Source organism: Mastomys coucha, unplaced genomic scaffold, assembly GCF_008632895.1.
Source record: "Mastomys coucha isolate ucsf_1 unplaced genomic scaffold, UCSF_Mcou_1 pScaffold5, whole genome shotgun sequence".
NCBI classification, from domain to species: Eukaryota; Metazoa; Chordata; class Mammalia; order Rodentia; family Muridae; genus Mastomys; species Mastomys coucha.
This window is the reverse complement of record NW_022196911.1, coordinates 27,148,878-27,159,237: the sequence shown is the minus strand read 5'-3', so window position 1 is coordinate 27,159,237 and position 10,360 is coordinate 27,148,878. Positions and strand designations below refer to the sequence as shown.

General features: G+C 46.0%; 1 pseudogene; it reads right to left on the bottom strand.

The window, feature by feature from the left end:
- Nucleotides 1-3,112: 3,112 nt before the first annotated feature.
- The window catches only part of LOC116077539, a 24,413-nt pseudogene continuing 17,165 nt past the window's right edge, over nucleotides 3,113-10,360 (bottom strand).

The following is a 10,360-nucleotide window of genomic DNA, read 5'->3' as shown; positions in this document are numbered from 1 at the left end:
GAAATTCGCCTGCCTCTGCCTCCCAGGTGTTGGGATTAAAGGCATGCATCACTACCGCCCGGCGAGCAGGGGCTTTTGGCAGAGTTTGCAGTACCCAGATGAACGCTTCCCTTTTGGAGTATACCCTACTTCTGGTCGGAAAGCAGTTGCTTTGTCCTGTAATAGTCTCCCTGCTATTGGACCGGAGGGCTCAGCTGAGTCAGAGCATCTATGACATTTTTTTTGACATAGCATGCACAGTTTTATAACTTGGATTTAAAAACCTACATTATTTCTTTGTGTGTATGGACACACATACCGCAACATGGACATGAAGATTTGAGAATGATCTCCTCCCACCACGTATGCCCTGAGGATTAGACTCAGGTTGCCAACCTTGGCAGCAAGTGGACAGCCCTCTGAGCCATCTTGCTGTCTGCCTGCACATGCTACACAGCTGAGGACATTCCTGGACTGAATATAATAAACATATACAATGCTTACCCTCCTGGGACGGTTAGTACTGTCAATGAGATTTAGAACCACCATAGAAACCGGACTCGGGGTATGAGGATATTTCCAGAAGGGGTTAACTGAGCAGGAGAACCCCTGTCTGGCACTAAGACTAGGATCTTCAACCAAATAAAGAGGAGAAACCAATGGAACTCCAGTGTTTGCAAACCACAGATCCATGTGGCCAGGAGCCTCCCATGCCTGCCACCATGATAGACTGCATTTCAGGCTGTGGGCAGGGATATGCTCTCCCTCCAGGAGACGAGTTTGGCCAGAGCAAGGAGATGAGCAACCAACCCCTCCCTTCCAAACTCTTTTTAGAAAATTAATCAAGTTCCCTGTCTTGATGCATTAAGAGTTCTTCTTTATTACTAAAAATAACAGTGCTTTTAATATCTTAGTCCATACAGAAAAATATGTTTTCTAAATATAGATTCTCAGAAGTAGGAACATTGTGGTGACGTGTCAGAGATGGAATGCTGGAGATTGCCTTTTATGTAACTGACAACATCTGTGTATATACATATATACATACATATGCATATATACATATACATATGTATACATATATACACATACATACATACATATATATGCATATATGTGTCTACATATAGAGAAACACTAACTCAGATGGAGTACTCTTTACCTGAAAAAGATTATTTTTGTTATTAAAGGGTGTTTGTTTTATTTTTAGATTTTTACTGATTTTTATTTTGTGTGTATGGGTATTTTACCACTATGTGTATCTGTGCACAGTGTGTGTGTGTGTGTGTGTGTGTGTGTGTGTGTGTGTGTGGTCCGTGGAGGCCAGAAGAGAGCACGTGATCCCCAGAACTAGAGTTATAAACATTTGTGAGCTACCATCATGTGGGTTCTGGGAACTGAGCCCAGGTCCTCTGGAAGAGTAGCCAGGACTCCCAGACGCTGAGCCATTTTGTCCAGTACTATTTTATTTTCGAGAGAGGGCCTCAGTATGTAGCAATGGCCATCCTGGAACTTACTATAAAGAGCAGGCTGTCTTCGAACTCACAGAGATCTGACTGGCTTTGCCCCTGGAGTGGGATTCCAGCTCTTTCTTGATCTTTCTGTTTGTGGGTCTTTCTGTTTTGTTTTGTGGCAGCCCTTTTCCTTTCCCTATCCTTGCACTTCTGAAATTCAGAATTGTGTTTCTTTCATTTAAACTTTGAGGATTATAAAGTCCGGAAACAACACAGTGTGTAATTTCATGGCATTTTCTTGTGTTGTCTACAATCATTTCCCTTTGACCTTCTTCTCTGTCCTCAGATTAAGACTTCTGGGATCTCAGTCCTTGGTTTTTCCATTAAGTCTCCCAAACTCTCTAACTTCTTTTCAATCGTTCCTCACCCATTGTCATTTCTGTGACTTTTTATTCTTTAACCCTTTGAAATAATTCTGTGAGCATTCTCGTATTGAAAGATTTGTTTACTCTAGGGACAATTAAACAAGAATATTTGCTAAGGAGCAGGGATGATGGCTCAGTGGTAAAGAGTGCTGGTTGCTCTTGCAGAGGACCTGGGTTCAATTTCCAGCACCCATGGAGCAGCTCACAACTATCTATAACTCTAATCCCAGGAGATCCAACACCCTCTTCTGGCCTCTGTGGTCACTGCATGCACATGGTGCACAGACATACACATAGCAGAACATCTATACACATAGAATGAATATAAATAAATGTTTTAAAAGCTTTTTTTTTCCTGAGTAAGTACTTGTTCATGGCTGTTTTGCTTGTGTCATGGTGTGTGACCTTGGTTCCATGGGAGCAATACTATCCCTTCCTGCTTATACATCGGTGGCTTTAACTCAGCACTTTCCAATGAGCCCTGCACTGTGTCTATCTGCTGGGTCTCTTTATCCATGAGACATTTTCTGGTCTCTTTCATGGTGTCTAAAGGGGCTGGCAACCACTGCCTTTAAGTTCACATTGAAATCACAATAAGTAGATTGGAAGCTCTATTTATTTTTAAATAGCAGATAATTCTCATACCATTAGGGCCACTCTCTCTAAAGCACACAATTAGGTGACTTTCAGTGAACTTTCAGAATTGTATGACCACTGCTGTTGCCTAATGCAGCACATTTTCACCATCCCAGAGACAAACCCGTACCCATTAGGCACCCCTCCTCATTCCACCCCCAGCCACTGGCATCCACTTATCTACTTTTGGATTTGACTATCTTGGAATTCATATAAATAGCATCATATGATATGTGCCTTTGTGTTTGGCCTCTTTTGCTTGGCACAGTTTTCAGAGCCCATCTCTGTTGTGGCACATGGCCAGGGCTTGGCCTTTTGCTTACTTCATAATATTCTACTTTACGTGTATATTAAATATGGTTCATCCATTTAAGTTAGTTTGGGGGGTGGGGAAACACTTTTAATCTTCGTTCTGTGGGGAATTATAAGAACTATATTAAGTTATGTGTTGAACCAACATTTCCTTTATACAAAGTATTAAAATACAATTGCATTTCTAAAATGAAATCATAGGTATACAGTTGTGGTCATTAAGTAAGCTAAGTTAAAAGCTACACAATAAAGAGAAACATCAATGGGGCAAATGAATGAATGAAGGCACTCCTGAATTCTCCAGTTTTATTGAGCATCAAAACCCACCAATCTTTTAGTCCTTTTCTTGTACATTATTCTGTATCCACTTTCTCTGCATCTGATTAGATCCCTGATTAGATTTTCTTTCATTTTCGGTGTGACACTCTCACAAATATATACCATTGGCTGCTGCTTTGGGAAATGAACATCTTTCTGGGTGTCCACTGTCAGTGACTGTGCAGCTCAAAGAAGCATCCCCTCTCCGTGCACACAAAAACTTCTTCCCTAAGTTAGTTATTTTTATCATTGCTGTAACAAAATACTCAACAAAAGACACTCCAGGAAAGAAGGGCATTGCAGGATATTTGATCACATTGTGAACCCCAAGATTGCATTATTTACTGAAAAAAACCTGTCTAGTTATGGTGTGGCTCATTCCTTAGCACACACCTTTAATCCCTCTGGCTGGAATACAGGCACACCCTTAGTACACACCTTCAATCCCAAACAATAAAAGTAAAGTTAGTTTGTAGAAAGAAGCATCCATGTTTAGAAGAGATGTCTAATTGAGTGGCAGACAAAGTGACAAATCAGAGAAAGATCTGATAGGATAGGATATGCCCAACCCTCATGAGAAAAGAGGGGAAAGAGAAGCTACTTAAGAGAGACAGAAAGGAAGGAGGCAGTTTTACCAAGAGTTTTTACAGAGACAGGCTGCAGAGAGAGAACAAGCTAGACACAGGTAAAGACAGAATGACCCAGAGAATGTGTAGGAGCCAGAAGATTAGAATAGATTGCCAGAGTTAGTTTGAGGCCAAGCAGAGCAATTCAGGAGAAGCTGAGCGAAGCCAGACTGAATCAGTCAGCTTGGAAAGGAGTCTGAGGTAAAACAGCTGAGTTGATCCAGCCAGCCAGAGCTCAGAAAGAACTAGAAAGGGTACGCTTGTTCGCCAGTAAGTCTCAGAGGCTAAAAGTATTTTAGACCTAGATTAGATGGTCTGGGGGGGGGGGCTAGAATCTTCCAGGACCAATCCCACATTAGCAGACTGAGGCAGTAAGCCTCCAAGAAGACAATTACGTCAAGAGAATAAAAGATACTTTTACAGAGAGTTTATTTTGGCTCACAGTTTGAGAGTCCATCACGGCAGGAAGGCCTGGTAGCAGGCATGGGAGGCAGCTGGACACAATGAGTCTGCAGTTGGGGAGTGGCAGGAGATGAAGGCTGACCCTCTGCTTGCTATCTTCTTTTAATACAATCTAGGAGCTCAGCCAAGGGATGGGACCGCCCACCTCAGGGTGTGTCTTCCATGCTTAACTAAACCTTTTCTCATAGACAGGGCTCGAGGTATGTTACTACGGTGACTCTAAATGCCATCAAATCCACGGTCAATATCAACCATGACAACCTCACCCCTCCACAGTCAAACATCGCTTCATATCATGGCTCTCCATTCTTGGTCCTGAGAGTCTTGTTTTTGTCTCATAATGCAAATGCATTTAGTTTGTCTCTAAAAGTTCTCTGAGTTTCTGACAATCTCACACTGCTGAGAAAGTCCAAATCTCAAGGCTTCTTCGGAACCACAAGACAATCTCTTAGCTGGCTGTGAAGCCTATAGAAAGCGGTTATAGGCTCCTAAAAGACAGTGCTACAGAATGCGCATGCGCTTCCGAAGGGTAGGGTTTGCTCAGCAAATATTCCTCCGCTACTACGTCTGGGTACTGCACTAGTCACTGGGGGATCCTGTGGTAGAAAGGCGCCCGCTCTAGGGATCTTACCCATTAGTAAACTTCACTAGTTAACGTCTAGTTAAGCTAGGAGTGGGCACAGTTCTCCCCTGGCTTGCGTGAGGGAGGGAGAGAGAGAGGGAGGGAGGGAGGGAATGTTCTGGGATCCTCTGGTTCCTTAGTAATTACTTTCCTGACAGAAAGAGCTTCAGGGGCAAAGGCTCACTTGGGTTTATGGCTGGAGAGAGATCTTGGTCTATCACGGACCGGATGACGCTGAGAACCCATAGCGAGACTTTTTCGACTTTTTAGGCCACTCCTTTTCTCATGGCTGAAGGCACGAAGCAGAGTGGGTCTGCCTGTCAGGGGTTAGTTTCTATTGATCCACCTCACCAATCAGGTCATACCTCCAAAGGCTCACAGCCTTCAATGGGGGGAACATGGCGTTATAAACTGTGTTTAAACCTTTTCCAGGGGATACTCACGTCCCTGGCATAAAATGGAAGGTTTTCAAACAATCCACACACTTTCCTCTGTCTCTGTGTTGCTTGGAAATTCTGGGTAAATGCTTGCTGCTCTGTGTTGTTCAGCCTTATAGTACTTACTACAGACCCAATTTCCCCAATGTCCTCGGTCCACGCTTGTGAATATGCAGATATTGGCTTGATGGGCAGACATGGGACCTCAGAAGGATGCCTGAGATTGAGGCCTGGGGAATAGGGAGCTCAGGCTTGGAGGAGGGTCGAGTTCTCCAGAGACCCCTCACGTGGTCCCAGACCGCTAAGTTCAGGGAGAAAAGTGACCTCACTTTTTGTCATAATTTCTGGCATGGACTGGCTCCCTAGGGCCTGTGGGAGATAGACTGTAAATCTTTGGTCCACTGGCCCAGTGCCTGGCTTTGTCGGTGGCGTGGACATTACTCTATGATAACTGCTGGTGTGGAGGCCATGGTACTGGGCCAAGGCTTCAAGATGGCTCACATGGGAGTGTTGTGACATAGCCTTGTTTTCTGGGTAATTCTTAGTTCCAGAATGTACTGGGAAAAGGTGTGTTTGGCCCAGAAGCCCTGAGGACAGAAACCAGAACCAGATACAGGAAAGCCTAGGCTAATGAGTCTAGGGAAGAGAGAAGTGAAATGTCACCAGCTGAAGTTCATCAAATTACAAAAGGTTCTAAACTCAGCTTCTTTGTTTGTTTGAGATGGATTATGCTATAGAGCCCAAGGTGATCTTGAACTTGGGGTCCTCCTGCCTCTACCTCTCTCGCGCTGTGGGAGTCCAGGTCTGCACTACCTGGTTTTCAACGTATACTTTTATATCTTTCCTCCCTGTCCCATGTTCTGTCACTGTATAATGATAGAGGCCCGGGCCAGGGGAGTGGCCTGGCCCAGCTGGAGGCCTGTGTCCTCCCTGGACTTTTGGGATATGCTGAGTGGTGCAGAGACACGGGGGCCAGGAAAGGGAGGACGGGACTCTTTGGGGATGTTAGTAGGAAGGGAGGCTAAGGGCGGAAATAGACCCAGGGGAGGACATGTGTCACAGGAGCTGGACTTAGCCAAACATTTTGAGAAGCAATTTCTAATTGTGAATGTCTTCATGAAAGGACAAGCCACCTGGTGCAGCCCGGGAGCCCATTCGCAGTTTAAGCCGAGGCTGGGAGTTTGGGGGATGTTGGATTAAGTTGTGCTTGGGTGCCAGGGTCGACCTTAGCATTAAGAAACCATGTGGCTTCTGAAAAATGCTCCCCGCGGCCTTGGGGTTCATGTTTGAAGAGTGAAGAGGGTCACCTGCCACCTTCTAGGCACTGGGCAAATTCATCGGGTGATACTGTGTGTCCTGGCTTATGTTCTTAATTAACCAGCACCTAATTAACCAGACTGCCTAGCACATAACAAATAGTGACCGCAGGTCACAAGGATCAGAGGACCCAAGGCTGTACAAGTGAGAGGCTGAGACCTGCAAGCTCAGGCTCTGTCTGTCTTTGTCTGTCTGTCTGTCTGTCTGCCTGTCTCTGTCTGTCTCTGTTTCTCTCTGTCTCTCCACATTTCCCTCTATTCTTTTCTCTCCCTTTGAAATCTAAATTATATATATATACATATATATGTATATATATGTGTGTATATATATTGTGTGTGTGTATATATATATATAGTGTGTATATATATATATATATATATATATATATATATATATTTTTTTTTTTTTACCCAGTCACCATCCCCTTAGGAGCATCTGGAGACTATTTGATGGGTACTGGCACACAGGAGTGTCTTCTTCACACACAGGGCTGCTCCTGCCAGCGCAGCGAGTCACTGTAATGGAGCACTGGCAATGCTACATTCCCTCCAGACATCGGACACTGTGAACTTAAAGCAGAATCCAGAGTGGAAACACCCCTGCTATTTCCCTTAGCAACTTTGTTTGTTTTGTTTTTCAAGAGAGGGTCTCTCTGTGTAGCTCAGGCTGGCCTCAAACTCACAGAGATCTGCCTGCCTCTGTCTCCCAAGGGATTAAGGGCATGCGGCAGCACTGACTGGCCAGCAATTCCGTTTTTATTGCTACCTAGCCTATTTATCCCAGCAAGTTTTCCTCTCCAGGAGTGTGTATTCTCCAGATAAACACATTTCCCACATTCTTCCAGCCACTTTCCTCGCGGTGCTACATCTCTTTATCGTTATAACGTTAGATATTCAGCTCACCACGTTTGACTTATCTACGTATGTCCTTTATTTACTTTATTTTAGAGACAGGGTCTTGTGCAGCCCAGGGTGGCCTCCATCTTACTGTGGTGCTGAGGACGATCCTGTTCTGAGCTTCCTGCCGACTGACTGACTGACGGTCCCTAGTGCCACTACACCAGGTTCAAGTAGTGCTGGACACCAAACCCAGGGCTTCCTGCGGGCTGTGAGTACGCTGCCCAAGAGCTATCTCCCCAGTCCCTTGTGACCTTTCAACTTCCCTCCGTGGCCACGGGGCTCCCCCAGGCAGTCTCTGCCTTAGTCTTTGGCAGTTTGCTAGTTTATTTCCAGGAGCCTGCAGGTTCCCAGCCAAGCTCATTCTCAGGCTCGGAGAATTTCCCACCTTTGTTTTGCAATGAGGGAGGCCACGCGCGTGCCTTTCCTTTCTCTAGAGTTGCTCTTTGAGTGTCAGGTTATCTAGGCTTTGACAGTCCAGGCTGGGAGAGCCAAAGAAAGATAGGTTGCCATCCAAAGCTCAACGTCGCCTTCGTGTGAGAGTGTGTAGGAACTGCAGGGCTGGGAGGCAGGGCCTGTGCCAAGCGAGAGGGCGTGGCGATGAGCAGACGCTAGGGCTCTGTTTAGAGATGGGTCTGGGACAGCTAGGCAGCAGTCCCCAAGCAGCAGATGGTCTCGCTTTAGTTTTGTTTTTGTTTTTAAAATTCTACTCAGATATCTGGTTTATTTCCTTCTGCAAACAGGGAAGCAGGGCGGGGGTGTGTACAGAGCCACAATCATTTAAATACCCACCACACGCCTGTCTTCTGCCGGATGGCTTATACGCATCTGTGCTGACTTTCATAGATCTTGCAACTGCTGTCTAACAAATGGAAACCTAAGACCCAGAGATACCCAGTCACTCGCCCAAGTGTCAGATGCAGATGGTTTGAATGGAGCCTTGGTGTGGTCTAACCTTGTCCTCTTCCCTATGCCAGGTCCATCTCAACCAGACTGTCAGAACAATAAGGACCCCAGCTCAGGATGATTGGCACATCCTTTGTGAACCCTGCTACTGTCCCCAGAGCTTTGCTCCTTGACCCTACAGATTAGTACCGGGTACCAAGGTGGTCAGCTCCCCATGCATCCAGGCGCCTCAAGGGCAGTATTAGGCAATGATAAGGTGCCTGCTGTCCTGTGGCTCAGATGAGTCTCTCACCCCCAGGACTGAACTATCCTCTTGGTAGCAACGTGTACTTAAAAAACTCAGAAAGTAAGCGAAGGAAAGGCAAGCAAATAAAATCTCCACATTCTTAGCTCTCAGATATCACCATGGTTGCCGTCATAGTTGTCATCATCATCATCATTAGTAACAAATGATAGCATGCATTTAAATGGCAAAACAGTTACTTCAATATCACAGCAACTAGAAATAAGAAATAACTTCCTGGGAGTCCTTCCAGAATTTTCTTCAGCTTTGGACCTAGGGACGCATATTTAAAACATGCCTGTTGGACAGCACTGGGAGCACCTCATATCTTTGCTTTTCCTCCCACGACGTTTGCGGGGCCCCTGCCCCAGTACAGTTACCTGGGAAGAGCGAGCCACATCGGTTTTTCCCCATTTTTTTCCGCATTCGCCAACACGTGAGCTCCACGCTCAGCACGCGGTCCTAAGCAGCAGAGCTAGGGACCCAGTTGCTCAGGTCCCGGCCCTGCGGTCCAGCTGCGGCGCCGGGGCTGAGGGATGCTGCCCTCTCGTGGCCAGTTAGGGGAATGGCTCGAGAATCCCAACCCTCCAAGGATCCCACTCATTCCCTCCAGCAGCCGCTCACCAGCCTGCTCTCGGTGTCGGAAAAGGAGGGGAGTCTATGTTCTCCATCTCTCATGCTCACCTAGGGGCCAAATCTTGCCTCAGCAAGGCAGCTGTGGAAGTTAGTTGGAGCAAGAATGCTTGACTGGTACTTCTAAGTTGGGGAACTCGGATAATGCCAGGTGCCTGCTGGGTGTCATGCACGGGGCTAAGAGACAGGGGATTCCTTATGCTTGAATTGAACCAGCAAGGGCAGGTGCACTTGGCTTTGTCACGTGATTAGTTAAGCTGAGTGCTATTATCTGTTTACCTACCCCTCCCTTCCTCTACCCACCTAGCTAAGTCATCTATCTATCCACTCATCTATATCTCTATTTTTTTGTTTTTTTTGTTTTTTTTGGTTTTTTCGAGACAGGGTTTCTCTGTGTAGCCCTGGCTGTCCTGGAACTCACTCTGTAGACCATGCTGGCCTCGAACTCAGAAATCCACCTGCCTCTGCCTCCCAAGTGCTGGGATTAAAGGCTTGCGCCACCACCGCCCGGCCATTTACAATTCTTCCCTGCTTATCAGCATCCTGAGTGCTGAGTTCTGTCACGTTGGGTACGTTTGACATACACTGTCCACAAATTTGAACTGCATGTAACAAAAGCTAGGTTATGATGTCAGAAGAGAAAACAATGTCCATGAAATACCTCGTGTATGGTGACTATTCTGTGAACAGCATGCATTAGATTGTCACTTCATAGAAGTATCTGCTCTTATGAGGAAGGCAGGATGCAGGATCATATGTTGGGAACCATGAGAGCCCTGAGATAAACATCCTGCCCCAGCTAATTGAGAACCCTGAGATTAACATCCTGCCTGACAATCACAAGGATCCGGCTCGGCCCTGGGAAAAGAACATTCACAGAAATCCACCCCCTCCCCACCTGTCATCTACCCCCTCCTCACCTGTCACCCAGGAGCTCAACCCCAGAAGATTTTGTAAACTTCCTTCTCCCTCCTTCCTCTCTCCCTCCCTCCAAGGTTTTTGCTTTAAATATGCTCTCCTCAACCAAGTAAACGGCTCTTGACAAGCAATGCTT